Here is a 16,459-nt window from a genome sequence, read left to right on the forward strand (position 1 = left end):
TTAGTTTGTACTGTATTGTAGTTTCTCAACCTCCCGAATAAGGTTCTTTGTAGCAGCAGGTAAAACATACGAGCTGCACAAAGTTCATTATTTACCTTGACATTTCAGTACAGCTTTCTATCATACTCTAAGGGCAAATGAAGCCATGGGTACATCTAAACCACATCAATACTTACAAGTGGGCTTACAAAAATTTTGGGCAATTTTTCATTTAGTTGTCACAGCTTGGGGGGGCACCGGCAGCTCCTCTTTGAGAGTGGGAACAAAATGACTTATCTGGGAGAGTCTGGTTGACCGATGTAGTCGCTGACTGGTTGGTGCCAGGTCCCAGGGGTTTGGTCATAGGGCGCACTGCCTCTATCCCAGAGGTGTTCCTTGCCGTTCTCCTGATGGTGGAAGGGAGAAGAAGGGTCTCCTGGGTTATGTTTAGTGAAGGTTTCCATCGAAGGATGGCGAGGGCCTGCTTACATCGGAAGCAGCAATGGTCACTGTTGCTGTTGAGGATTTTTGCACTCCTTACAATCTGCTGGTGTTGGGGGGCACTGCCATATTCCCTCATGTAGTGTTGGCATACCGTCCCTTCGTGTGGGTGAACGGCGATCCTCTTGCAGAGTCTAGTTGTAGTCATACTGATGTACTAATGGCAGCATCCACTCTCAGGGTATGATATTTGAAACCCCTCCTCTCCTCTTCATGGGATCGTCGCTAGCAATGGGGCTGTTCCTCATGAGGTACTTGGCAGTCTTCCAATCCTTGTAGTAGATTGTAAGGTCAACTTTTCTGTCTTCATCGGTGGGTTTTACATGGGGGCCAATGATGTTCTTCAGGGTTGCCTCATCTTTCTACCAGCCCCTGTAGAAAAGTCAAACGGTCCTTTCACCCTTGCGGCGGTGGCGGCAGGTGTGTGTGTCTCCTGACGCTACCACCTGTCGACAACATTTCTCATACCCTGGCAACCTGACAGTGAGATTTGCTTTTGGAATTTAACCCACAAACAAAACAACACTCACCCTGATCTTCGGTTGCTGGAGATGGGTAAAGGTCCACTGATTTGCCAATCACAGCACACAGAAACCACAAAAACAAAATTTCAAACAAACCCTCCACCAACAACGAACAAAAAAAAAAAAAAGAGACACATGCACCATCAATATCGAAAAACCGAAAAAACAGACGAACTCCCGTTCACTTTCAAGGTTGGACCTCAACTGCCCAAGACCTCCCAAAAACGAAAAACTCCCGACAGACCGACAGACAGAGAGACAGCCGTAAAACCAACTCCAACAACCGAACCACTCACAACGACAATTACACTCTCTCTCTCACAAAACGTTGGGAAATGCTAAATTAAAACAAATTTCTTCATCCCTCTATATTTCTCCCCCTTTTAGCATTTCCCAACCAACACCTTTCACACCCCTTTCAAATCGCCTTTACGCAACACCCACGGATGCTCACTAGCATGTCCTCTAGATCGCGTTCGCGGGCACGTAATCATTCTCTCAGAATCATTCTCTCTTCTAGCAACATTCAAACTCACATCTTCTCCTCCATTCTCTCTCAGATTCACGCTATCTTCTTCACTATTACCACTCTCAATTTCATCCACAATCTCATCTATACCCTCTAACTCGTTCCCAAATACCTCCCCAATTCTTCAACTAACCCATCCCATTCGCTCATTGACCTTTCCAATTCTTGCAACGATTCATTCATGCTTTCAATCACTCGTCTATCACTGCTACGCTCTCTTACTCTTACACTTTCGCTCACCTCCAACCGTTCACTAACCCCTACACGTTCAGTCAACTCAGTTATATCAAACCCGCATATGCTATACGTTCTATCCATACCATCCCATTCATCCGTATTACACGCTTTATCACTCATTTCCACTTTGGCACTCACATCCCTATCACACAACTTACGACCATTCAGTTTACTTACGTTCTTCCCTTTCTTACGTTTTTTACCATACTCTATCAAAACAAATTGCTTCATGCGCTCGTCAGTCTTTCCAGCAAAACCTCCCTCATGCAACAACCCCTCACGTACATGCATCACACGCACCGCTTGCATCCTGGAGGATCCACCCATTTGAACCCCCTTCACACTCAGTTTCCCGAATTCGCTGTCACAGTCACCCTCTTTCGTCTACATACACTTGATACATGCCCTTCCATTCCACATTCGTCACACTTCGCTCTCGGTTCTGAACACATTCTCGCATAATGCCCATTCTTACCACAGTTACCACATATTACATTCACTCGGGTACCCCTACAACTATTAGCAACATGACCCACCTGTCCGCACCGGTAGCATTTAACCCCCCTATCTTTCGTACACTCCCTTACCAAATGTCCCGGTTGCCCACACCAAACACGCTCCTAAAGCCCACCTACACTCATTCTTTGTATGTCCTTCCTTTCCACATCTAAAACACTTCGCTCGACTTCCACTCATCGACCTTCCCCTTTGTACACTACTATCCCTAACCCATCCAACCCGTTGTTCCTTTACAAACCCACCATTCATCCTCACTGGCACCTCCACATTACTTGCTCTTACACTCCTATCTATTACACTATCGGCCATTCTCATTGGGCCCCTCAACACTGCATCCCTAAAGCTTCCAAACTCTGGTACTCTCTCATCTACCCCAACCCTTACACTTACACTTCTGCTCTCTTTATAACCCTGTCAAGCTCATAATCTTCTACAATTTACAAGATTTCTCCCCAAGTCAACCTTTCATTCGTCCATCTTTTCTTCTCCTTCCGCTTCAAGTTCACAAATTCTCTAACTCCATCTGGCACTGTCCCTAACAACTTCCGTACTAACTCCTTACATTCATCTATCCCATCATCCCCAAACTTCTTCCTTGCCAATGTCTCCAGCCTACAAGCATATAGTGACAAGGTTTCCCCAGCTTTCATTCTTGCCTCATCAAATTCATTCTTCCTCTTATACTTAACACTCGCTTTCATACGCCTCGCTTGCTCAACTAGTCTAGCTTTCACCTTGTCATACTCAACATCCCCACACTCATAATAACCCTATACATATCAAGTAAAAACCCAGTCAAATACTCTCCTAATTCTCGTGCCCACACTCTCTTACTTTCCCCATACTTATCCTGACAAAACCTTTCATACTCCCTAAAGAAATCATGCACATCCCTACTTCCATACTCATTATACTTTTCACACCGGGTACCTCCCTCACATACATAGCCTTTCTCACTTTTCGCTCTGTCCTTTCATACCCTCTTCCGAATACAAAGAGTCCACTTCTGCACTTACATTCATCTTACTCATTACACTCTTCTTCCCCCTCTTTTTATCCACTTTTATCCACTCACCTCCATCCACCTCACTATCACTACTGCCTTCACCCTCTCCCTTCTTTCCTGCCTTTCCCACTTCCTTACCCTTCTTACTAGTTTCCTTTCCCTTTCCCTTCTTCCCTTTTTCTTCCCTGACTTATCCTTACTTTCCCTCTGTTCCTTCCCTTGCTTTTCATTCCCCTTTTCCTTACCCTGCCTCTCATTCCCTCGTTTCTTACTTCCTATTCCCATATCACTTTCATCACTCACGCTTCCATTCACTTCTTCCTCCTTTTCTTTCTCTCTTGCCCCTTCACACGTTCCAGAGAACCTGCCTCCAACAGCCCCTTCTCCAAAAACACCCTTGAACATACCTTTCATCATTTCTTCCACACTTTTCATCATTCCCTCCAACTTTTATCCATCATTCTCTCTTCCATTCTCTCTTCTGACTCTTTCATCTCCCCTTTCATTTCTTCTTTTGCACTTCTTAGCATTCCCTCCACCTCCTCCAACTGACTCCTCAATCTCTCATTCTCACCCCTCAACCACGTATTCTCCTCTCTCAACCTTACCAGTTCCTCTTCCATCCTTCTCTTCAGTCACACTACCAGCCACCAATCTCACTTGCAGCTGCAATACCAGCTGCCCCACGTTGGGCGCCAAATATTATGTGGCGGAATTTTAACCCACAAACAAAACAAAACAACACTCACCCTGATCTTCGGTTGCTGGAGATGGGTAAAGGTCCACGATGCCAATCACAGCACACAGAAACCACAAAAACAAAAATTTCAAACAAACCCTCCACCAACAATGAACAAAAAAAAGAGACACATGCACCATCAATATCGGTACGAAAAAACAGACGAACTCCCGTTCACTTTCAAGGTTGGACCTCAACTGCCCAAGACCTCCCAAAAAAACTGAAAAAACTCCCGACAGACCAACAGACAGAGAGACAGCAAAAAAACCAACTCCAACAACGAACCACTCACAACGACAATTACACTCTCTCTCTCTCTCTCTCTCTCTCACAAAACGTTGGGAAATGCTAAATAAAAACAAATTTCTTCATCCCTCTATAAGATTATCCATTATCCACCAGGGTTTGGGTGAAGTGTTCGACCTTATCGGAGGCAGTATTGCAAGAACAGTGTGAAAGGGCACTGCAAACATAGGTGTTCATGGCCAAGGATTTAAATTTCTCTGGGCTTTCACATTACTGTTGAGGCAGAGACCAACGTCAGTGGGCTTACCACAGACCTGTGTGTGAATGTCTTGAGGAGTGCTGGCGACACGATGTCCAAACAGGAAATGGTGCCATCCACACTTCTCTCAACATGTGAAGCAGAGAACCGATTCCTCCTCAAAGGTGTACCTGAGTGCCTCCAGACAATCATACTGTTCAATGAAGTTTTATTATTATCGGTAACTAGTAAAATTGTGAGCACTACACTGCGCAGGCCAGCAGGGCTGTTCTTTAGGACTCCAGGATCCTGTGAAGCCATCTTCAGCTCTTGTTGGATCTGTTTCCCCCAAAGAAATCTTTGAAGCCATGTCTCCAGGAAGGACCAAATCCCATTACTTCATAAAAAATCCAAAGGCTTCAGAGCCTAGAGATCATCTTGAAGCCTTCGGAATTCACAGATTCCCTACTGTCACCCCGGAGATGGACAAGATCTACTTGGAAATTATTATTATTATTGTTATTAATATTATTAGCCAAGTTTAAACCTGAATTGGAAAGTAGAATGCTACAAGACCAATGGATCTAAGTAGTCGTAAACAGAAAAAGTTGTGCAGAACAGAAGAAAAAGTTTTATGAAATAAAAAAATATAGACTATGAAATAAACCTCTTGTATTCCTGCTCAAAAGATACTCATTTGAACCCAGTTTGAACTTTGTTCAAACAATTCAATAACATGACTAAGATCTCAAAAATTGTAGTCATAGCGGGAAGAAAATTATATCATTATAAAGTAATACAATTACACAATGAAAATCTCAGGAGGAAAGTAAAATTGTTAGTACTAGTGGCAAGTCTTAGTACTGAATGCAAAGGAAGATCAGAATTATGAAAAATTGTGCATACCAAGCACAATGAACTAATCACATGATGGTGCTAGAAATTAATACTAAGATCTTCAATAAGAAATTTAAGGGGCACGCCAATACCACAAAGCCCCATTATAAAGTCATTATAAAATAAGTGCTTGGCTCTACCTTATGGCTGAAGGGATTCGCTTCATATTTTTACAACTTCTTCTATAACTAATAAAGAAAATTCTCCTGTGGGGAAATTTAAAAATTCAACCTCCAAGTTCACTTTTTTGCAGTTCAAAAAAAAAAAAATAAAAAATAAAAATAAAAAAATAAAAAAAATAAAAAAAATACAAAACCTTTCAAAAATAATATCCAACAAACAGTTTCACTCAAAAATGCATTTGCCAATGACAAAATCAAGATATATAGTTATACTATACTCTGTAACAGTTTCATTGAATATGGTTCTGTCTTCTTGGAGAAACGAATATATTTTGGGATAAAGTAAGTTTTGAGAAAATAGCAAAAGAAAAAAATTACTTATTTCGTAATAACTATGAAACTATGACAGTTAGAAAGCTGATTTTTGCACGACAACTACTTCATCATACAGTATAAGAAATATGCCCTGAAATTCACATTACAGTCAAATGAACAGAACTGTGCTCTCTCTTGATTTATATGTTACCTAAAATTTGCATTTATGGGGAGCACTGATGCCATAAGGAACCATTATAAAGTAAATGACTGTTTCTGCCTTACGACTGAAGGGATCTGCTTCAAATGTTTACCACTTATTCTACAACTAATACTGAATAAACACAAGTCTTGTTTCAGTCTTCTTGGAGATCTAAAACATTGAGAGAGAGAGAGAGAGAGAGAGAGAGAGAGAGAGAGAGAGAGAGAGAGAGAGAGAGAGAGAGACTCAGAAAACAGCAAAAGAAACAACTTTTTGGGCTTTCAAGAATCTCAAAACAGTTAGGAATATCTACAGCAAGTTATCCATATATCATTACAACCCATTTTCTCTATGACACTACCACTACAGAGAATGGGACATTTTAGTGGGTGACAATTATTTTTGAATTAATTTTTGTAACACTTTTCACACGCCTTTTTTTCCAATTTATTGTTCACAGTAGTGTACAAGCGATGAACAAAATTGTCTACGAACCAATCTAAACACTTTTTTTAGCAATAAAATTTGAAGATATGTTTATTTACATGTAAAACAGTCCAAAACAGTATAAAACTCAAACTTGATCCTATCCAGGAATTCATACAGACTTTATGTTTTTTACAATTTGTCGTTCATAGTGCCATATAAGTGAAGAACAAAATTGTCTATGAACCAATCTAAAAATTTTTTTATAGCAATAATGCTTCAAGATGTTTATTTACATATATAGCAGTCCAAAACAGTGTATAGCTTACTTGACCCTATCCTGAATTATTCATACAGACTTTTTTTACAAGTCTTTTTAAAATTTGTGGTTCACAGTGCTATACAAGCGAGGAACAAAATTGCCAATAAACCTAAATTTTTTTTTTAGCATTATCACTTCAGGATATGTTTATTTAGACATAACACAGTTGAAAACTGATAATAACTAAAATTCGACAGTTCCTCGAAATTCAGCAGTTGGCTCTCCCCTTAATAAAAATCTAAGTTTTCATTTAGCAATTTAATATACAAGTTGGTTGCTAAAGATCTAACCAGGAAACAATATTCAAAGCAAGGCTAAAATAAAAGAATGAAAAAATCTCCTCAGGGGAGACAGGTCACCAAAAATCTTGCAACATCTTGAAAATCTCAGTATACCACTATCTGTGCAATTGGAAAACAGAATGGGAACTTCTCACTATCTGTGCAATTGGAAAACAGAATGGCAACTTCTCACAACTGAATTTGCACTTCTAACGACACTTGCATTTTTAAATAAACTGCATGTAGTGTTACAAGAACTAATGTCAATGAAAAGATCTGGGAGAATCATCCTTGGCCTACTTACAACCATACTTTTAGTTTTCTTATGGTTGAATTCAATCCCCATAATCTGCACCATGCACTGATTTTTGTTTAATACTTAAGAGAAACAGTAACTGTAGGTCTACAATCAGGAGACCAGATCAATGCAAATAGAATCACATCATCTAATAGGCAACCAGATTATTTTCCGAGCCTAACCACACACGTGCATTATAACACAAAATAGCAGTAAGACTAAGAATACTATGAAAGTTTTTCTAGCCTACCCTTTTATTATACCATAACCCAGCTTACGACTACAAAAACCACAAAACAGACTTACAACCCAAAATTAACATCCTAACCATCAGAAAGCTCTCTCTACTGCACCACACTATTCAACACTCCCACCTGCATTTGTTTACATTTTGCTCCCTCCCACCATTTTCGTACTATGACGTCACAACAAGAACAGATACTTTCAAACATAAAGAATGCTTTGCTATAGAAACATCTTATAAAATTAAACATGTGCTTTTTTATATATTTTGTAATGCCCACACCATTTCACTAATGCAGAAAATAAAAATAAAATAATAATGATTAACTTCTAAAACTAACATATAATCACACTTATCTCCTTCTCCCTCCCCTCCACCCACTTATCCTAATCCCCTTTAATTTCCATTATTCTCAAATTCTTTACCCTCTACGTAGTTTCTAGTACTTTCCCCTGAAATTCCAGCTTTAGTCAATACATCAGGTATTTGATGCTTTCCTTTTATCCATCTCACCTCCTTTATTTCTCCAGATTCTATTGTTTCTCTTATTACTGCAATATCAATTTTTAATCTCTTACTACTTACTCCAGTACAGTAATACCTCGAACTTGCGCGATTCGAGTTGCATGAATTCACAGACACACGAATTTTTTATTGGAACCTAACTAATGGTCATACACGAGTTTTTCACAGACACGCGAACACTGAGAAACCCAGCAAAAGTGTTTGTTTAATTTTTTTATGTAATTTATAAGTTTTCAAGCTTTTATGTGTAAATTAAATAACATTAAATATTATTAAAAGTAATAATTTCTCTCTCTCTCTCTCTCTTTTAGTGAGATGAATTTTTATGGTACATGTTTATTTGTATGATACATAAACTTTTTAAGTAATAATATGTACTAATTTTCAAATATTAATAATAATAATAATAATAATAATAATAATAATAAAACTGTAATACAAAATTTGTATTATCTTGAACAAACAAATTCTTCCCTCATCTTTTGTAAGAAGGTGGAAGGCAAAAGCTGTCAGACATGTCATTTAACATGACAAGAATGAGAGTGTTGCTAATCAGTGGTCAAATTTTTCTTGTAATTCTCTCTCTCTGTGTGTGTGTGTGTGTCCGTAATAATTCATAAAAAATTTCACTCTCTTAAGTAAGGACAACTGTTATCTCTCTCTCTCGTTCAAAGTTAGCCAACCTACGTATTACAGCACTGTTTCTCTGTATGTCTTTAACTGTACAGTAGATAATTTTGAATAGATGTATTTTACCTGTACCGTTTACAAACTGTAAATGCTCAGTTCTAAAACAGAGACATACAGAAGAGCATTTCAGAACAAAGAGAAAGTGACAGAATAAAAACAGTTTGTAAAAACGGGGCTGAGAAGACTTCTAAAAATAGATTGGTGGAATGGGGGAGAGAGTCACACACTATATTCTTAAGTCAACCATTTATTTCTTTTTTTAAGGGTAATGTATTAAGCTAACTCTCTCTCTCTCTCTCTCTCTCCGTAACACTGTAATTCATAAATAATATAACTTGACATTTCAAGTAAGGACAATTCTCTCTCTCTCTCTCTCATAGTTAGCGCTCACACATTTTTACAACTTATTAATTCTCTGTACATCTTTATCTGTACAGAAGATAGTTTAAATTGATCTAATTTTACCTGTATCGTCTACGAAGTTTAAATGCACTAATGTGGCAAATACGTTCTAAAACATAGAGACATAATAACTAAGAGTTGTATTAGTAAAAATATAAAACAATGTTTGTTCATGAAAAAGTATTTCAGAACAAAGAGAAAGAGACGCAGAATAAAACAGTTGCTAAAAAGAGGTTGAGATGATTCTAAAAACAGATTGGTTGGAAGGGGAGAGAGAGAGAAATTCCCTTACAACTCTCAATTTTTATGTAAACCATTTATTTCTCTTTTTTTAAGGGCAATGTATTAAGCTAACTTTTAAATGAAATTACAGTAACTTTAATTCCATTTTAAAAGTTAACTAATAATTTGGAATTTATGATTAGGGTCATATTTAGTGTTTAAACTTTAGAAATTAGCATTTATTAGCATTTTTACAGACCATGCCAAACTTTGAAAATTCACTCTGCGAGGGGTTCTGGAACCTAACCTCGTGTAAGTTCGAAGTATGACTGTACTTGATTTTATTGCAGTCATTAGGGTTTTACTATCAGTTTTAACCAATGCTTCTAATTTTCTACCCCCTACTATCTCTTCCCACAAATGTTTGAAATATTTCAATCCTTCTATCCCCCCCCACCCCACAAGTGCTTCTGCTTCAATGGTGGACTTTGCTACTCTTCTGGACTGTCTGGATTTCCACCAAATGGGACTTCCCCTTTTACCATCTCTCAAAGATAACACACAATCTAATTGTGTAGGACCATCTTCAATACTCCCAAATGAAGTATCTGCATAGGCTTCCCAATAAATCTTTCCTTCTTCTACTAAGGGATTCAGAGCCGATGAAACATGGTTTTTCAGCAACAACTTTTTATCAAAGCATCGGATAAAGGTGAAAGTTGGCTAGTGTATATTTTATAACCCTACCTAATTTTTGCAAGTATTATTTAATACCTAAGTTCGATAGTTTTGATATTTATAGAGTAAAATGAAGTTGCGATGCCGGAACCAAGAAAATCACAGACAAGGATCCTGACACAATTCGTTATGTAAACATATGACGTCATGAGGCTCTGCCCATCCACCAGGTAGGCAGTGAATGGATATGCTTACAGCCTAGGCTTCAACAAATACAAAAATGGCCAGCACGATATGGAATTGTCCCTGTGATGGCAAGACTGCATTTGTGCTACAGTTTGCCACTTTGTACACAAGGGAGAAGACCCATGGCAAGATTTACTATAGCATGAATAGGTAATTATTTCTACGGTGGGTAATAGTTACAGTACTTGGCCACCCCAGAAGTGTGGGCAGGTACTGTTAGACAATATCCATGAGAGTGTGGATTCGGGACACAGTCATCACTGACATAGCTAGCGATGACGACCTCTTCCTCGTGAGTGACGATGAAGACATTTTGTAAATAAATTATGTACAGTACTAGATGTTTTATTTGTACACAGAAAACATATTCATTAAGACACAATGATTATAACAATATGTTCCTCATTCAAACTGATTCCAATATATTTTCCTTTCCATGCATATCAATATAAATCGTGTTACTTTTGATTGATATTAAGTAGGTAAATAATAACTTGCCCTCAAAATCTTGACTTCTACCATTACCATTTATTTGCAGCAAGTATATGAGCGCTGTTTAGGGTACATTAACTAAAATAAAACAATGGCGTTGACCTTTACACCTCCAACAATTGAGGGAAATGAGGTATCATTGATTTTTATTTGAATTCTACTTCTAGTGACCGCTCCTGACTGGCTGCAAATAGAAGGCTATAGTGTCGAAACCTGAGGTAGATCTGACAAATGAACAACAGACTTGTTCATTATGTGGATGAATTACATGCACTGAATTATTTGTAGAGTAGAAACAATACGAATATCAAGAAAATGGAAGAATTCCAAGCTAACAACTTAGTCCCAACAACTGCTGTGGAAGTTGCAATGAAACCTCCACATAATAATAATAATAATAATAATAAAAAAATAATAATAATAATTAATAATAATAAAATTATTGAGAATGCTCGCCATCATTGATATCGCTCAAGCCAAGGATGGGTACTAATATTAAGTAGTGAATATGTCATCAGCAAGTGGGCAGAGCCACAGTGAAGAGATGTTTTCCCCATATGTAAATTTCTCTTCACTATGGGTGGAGCCTCAAGACGTCAAATGTTAATGTCACTAGTGTTCAAAACCCTTACCTGCAATTTTGTTGGCTCTGGCATAGGAAACAAACTTTTTATCTGAAGTACCCGAACTATTGAACTTTGGTACTAAATAATACTTGCAAAAATTAGGTAGGGTTATAAAATATATACTTGCCAACTTTCACCTTTATCCGATGCTTTGATAAAAAGGTATTGCCGAAAAACAGTGTTTCATCAGCCCTGAATCCCTTATTATTACTTCTCCCATTATGCTCTTAGTTTTTCTCACTATTTTAATCAGCTTTTCATATCTTGAGTCGTTCCTTCTTTAAAAGCTTTACTTAATTCACTAACATCATATTTCTGGCATGGTACGTAGCGATACCCAATTCAACTGTCCTACCACTGATCTATATTCTGTTAACTCCTTTTGTCCTAATACTCTATTACCTGTAAATCTTCTGGCTTCTGGTTCTTTTATAGAATTTATATACTACCACTGCTTATGACAAATTCCATTTTCCTTATGCTCTACTATTACTCCAATATACTTAAAACTTTTACTTTCTTGTTCTCCTACTTGCAATTTCCCAATTGTTTGCTTTAAAAATCCATTTCCTCCATAGCAAAAATCATCTACATGTGTACATACAATACCATTCAATTTATTGTCTTTCCTCAAAAAGAATATATTAGGTTCTAATCTACTTCTCTCGCCTCTAAGCTCCTCCACCACTTTTACCCCACCTTACAATACTGTGCTTTTGCTGCATCCTTGAGCCCATAAACAGTTTTCTTCAATTTCCATAATCCACTCTAACCATCTTCACTAAGTGGTTTTAAATATACCTCTTGTTGTATTTCATCACCTTGTAGATACGCAGTTTTTACATCTAACGTGTAACAATTCCAATCTTTCAGTTTTATTACTGTCAAACAAAATTTTAAAATTTTGGCATTGCATGTAGGAGCATCTTTTTCTCATTTGGCAATTTCTCCTTCAAAACCTCTAGCTACCAATCTTGCTTTACATATCCTTTCTCTATTTACAGGATTTCTTCTACCTCTACCTAGATTAACTTTTCCCCTATATCTTTGGTTTTCCCTCCCTTTCCCAAAATTCGCATAACCTTCTGATCCCAACCATTCCCCCTCCTCTTTATTCCCTAATCCCTCCAATATTCTTTTCATTATCTGTGACAGTTTTATATTGCAACTTTTCTTGACCACAAGCTGCTAATACCATTTGTTTTTTATTTTCTGTGAGATTCGCTCATTCTAGTACATGAAAACCTTTTGCTTACCCTTCAAGCATGCTTTTCCCTATTGCTCTACTACACTCTGACTCTGCCTTTTCATACCTAATTATAAAATCTCTCATCTTTTCACTAGATTCTCTTTCTATTTTAAGACAGTTTTTCATTTTACTGTAATTTTCCATTAACGTATCTTTTAGATATACTTCATCTACTGTGGATAGGATTATCTTTGAACCCTCTTTATCCTTAAGTTCATCTCTATCTATTCCTTCTGTTACTTCTAAAGCTTTTCCTTTTAAGCTTATTCTTATCTCTATCCAAGGATATTTCACTTCTCCACACACCACAAGCCAATCTTCGACTTGTCCTCTCCATCCTTTATAATCACCCTGTGTCCAACCATGCTCTGCTACCACTTGAAAGTTTTTCTAGCCTAACCTGTTCAAAAATGCTACAATTATGCAATCCACCCACCCGTTCACGATGTTCTTCTTTCATTATATAACCCAATTATGACTATAAAAACCACAAAACAGACTTACAACCCAAAATTAACAGCCTAACCATCAGAGAGTTCTCTACCGCACTACACTCTATTCAACACACCTGCATTTGTTTACATTTTGCTCCCTCCTGTCATTTTCGTCCTATGACGTCACTTCCTATGATGTCACAACAAGAACAGATACTGTACTTTTAAACATAAAGAATACTTTGCTGTAAAAACATCTTATAAAATTAAACGTGTTTTTTATACATTTTGTAACGCCCATACTATTTCACTAATGCAGAAAATAAAAATAAAATAATAATGATTAACTTCTAAAACTAACATATAATCATACTATTCTAAGGAACACCAGATTTCATTCCTTATGCCATACAGTGTCTAACAACAACTACTCTGTAAAAATAATAGCAAATTACTTCCAAACTCCCATTTGTCCAAACTGAAAAAATTAGTTTCTCATGATTAACAAGGACAAAAGCTGCACTAAGCCAAAACCAATTATTTGACCTTCATGACCACAATATACAGGGATTTCTGTACTCCACAGAGAAGAGAACCACAAACACCCAGGCCCATACAAAAGCCAAACTGTAAACTAGGAAACAGATGTTACCTTATCTATAGGTATTCACATATTATGCCAAGAGAAGTTAAAAAACTCTGGATATATTGGAGTTGTAGAAATCATGTGGAAAGTGTTAAAACATGAGCTACAGAAAAAGCTACTTGGAAGCTAAACAACCAGCAATCTTTACAAAAAATACAGAAGTACAGGTCAACTATCACTAGCCTGCAACTAACTGCAGCTAGCACAATTTCAAATTACAGGCATCCCTGGTTATCAGTGGGGGTTCCTTTCTGACGGTGTGACGATAACCGAAAATCAGTGATTTTGGGGCTTATCAGCACCGAAAAGTGCCGATTTTTGGTTATCAGCACCTCTGTTAGGTATGTATCGTCACCGATATGCGGAAAGCAGCGATTTTCGGCACCAGATATTGCCGATTTTTGTCGCTAGACAAGACCCGTAAAACCGGACTGCCGATAACTGGGGACTGCCTGTACTTCTAGGTTAGCGATTGACTAATTAATAGGACTAAAAGCAAACATTCGTAGACAAAATGCAAATTGTCATACATTTAACTGGGTTTACCAAACCTATGGCCTGTCTAATGATTAATTACTGTCATAAACAGTAGTAAGAATGACATAACCGAATCAAGAAACAGCAGTTTGCTGATGTTAATTATCGCAATTATCGCACTTTTATTAAGTAGCATCACGCTGACATTAAAAATTTGACAATTGTCAGTGGTGACTTCCATTACAAAAAATAAAGTGTTTTTTAATGTTTCACGCAATTGAGAAGGTCTTAAGATAGTACAGCACTGAATTTAAGCTCCGGCTAAAAAAAAAATGAATGACGTGCAAAACATTTTGGAATAGGCGAAAGCAGCATCCAGTGCTGACGAAATCACAACTTTACTTGATTTTAAAATTTATTACAATTATAAATAAAGATAAGCTGCATTTTTAACCCAGCTTCGATAAGTCACAAAAATGCATCTTCGAATTAAGTTTTATTCAAAACAAATGGCACTGATGATGTCTGTAAAACGCAATCGTCTGATGTTCTTGAGAATGTGAACATCATCAAAATGCAAATGGTGAATGATCGCACTGTTCATGTTTTATCATGTGCTAATATGACAATAAATACAATATACCTGAATACATCAAGTAAATCACCAGTTTTAGTTAAATTAACACTACTTTAAATATGTGTACATTTTGACTTTTGTAGCTCTGGTCACCTTGGGTATGATGAGCACCCATAAAATTTGATTACAAATTATTTCACAGTGTCACATGAGAGTACTGTATATGAAAAACATGATTTTCTCATTGAGTGGGACCAGTAACGGCTTAAGGGATTGTAAACCTGTAGCGATAATAGTGAGCAGAAAAGGAATCTAACAAGAAGCACACACACACACACAATAGCTAAATATAAGATCTGATCTTTCTGCAGAGAACCGTAAGCCAAGAATTTGATCACAATCGTAAAAAATAAAGAAACAATTAAAGCTGTGACTGTTGTTAAAGGAATCAAAACTGACACAACAGGTCTTAAAACACTCAAGGAAGTAGGAAAGTGTTGCTGATTTGGATAAATGAAAAATAGTGGGCCATGATTTGTGAAAAAGCAAAAGGTGAAATGAAGTTACTTTATACAGTAATTATTTGTGTTAAATCAAATTATTGTTTTTTCTTTATTTATGATTATGTTGTGTAAAAGTAAAATACAAGCCCATTGTTGCAAAAAATGTCCTTTAAAATGGCACTATCTGAGGTGGCCTGGTACGAATTAATTCACTTTACATTATTCTTTATGAGAAAAATTTGTTTGGTATTCATTGTTATCAGCACTCGTGCCTTCTGGAACCAATCAACGACGAGTACTGAGGTATCATTATACATATGAGAACAGCATAATATATAAATAAGAAAATCATATGCATCAAAACATGAAACAAGCAAGCTGTACCCAGTTCCCTGATGCCAGCGAATGAATTCGTGCATATCCTATGCACACGATTCAGTTTCACTTTTGGGTTGTAAAAATAAGAAAAAAGAGAAAATATAGTAAAAATATAGATGATAACAGCATAGAATATAAATAAAAAAATCATAAATGTAACAACATAAACTAAAACAAACTGTAGCAGGTTCCCCAATGCCAGCAAACTATAATTCTTTTGGGTAGTAAAAATAAAAAATGAGAAAAAAGAGTACAGTAATAACATATATGACAATAGCACGAGATATATAAAAAAATTTCCACGAAAATGGGAATCCTGACAGCACTTCACTTAAGACATGTAAATGTACTTAATTGAAAATAACAGCTCTTCACTTTGGGAGTGGCAGTGACGAATGGAAGTGAACAGAATTACCTGTACCATTTATTTTGCCTGTGCTTCACTAAAATTCCATTCGATATTCGCTTAACATTTCTTTTTTCCTTATTAACCAACTTAAACCGATTTACAGGATATTTTCAAGGTAGGATGAGGTGGTTAACTGTTGAGTTATGTGTATTCTAACCTAACCAGCCTGCAATCCGGGAAATTCACCAATCTGGTGCCCTGCAGGGCCCAATGATGTCAGATTAGTGTGGCATTGCATTCATATTCAGCTGAAGCGTAAACTCTTTTGAACCACACGTCT

At 37.1% G+C, this 16,459-nt stretch overlaps 1 protein-coding gene across 2 annotated transcripts in view; it reads right to left on the reverse strand.

The window, feature by feature from the left end:
• elg1 (enhanced level of genomic instability 1) overlaps positions 1 to 16,459 on the reverse strand; it is a 260,212-nt gene that overhangs the window by 127,156 nt on the left and 116,597 nt on the right. The window lies entirely within an intron of this gene.

The sequence above is a fragment of the Macrobrachium rosenbergii genome, chromosome 2 (assembly GCF_040412425.1).
Source record: "Macrobrachium rosenbergii isolate ZJJX-2024 chromosome 2, ASM4041242v1, whole genome shotgun sequence".
Classification (NCBI taxonomy): domain Eukaryota; kingdom Metazoa; phylum Arthropoda; class Malacostraca; order Decapoda; family Palaemonidae; genus Macrobrachium; species Macrobrachium rosenbergii.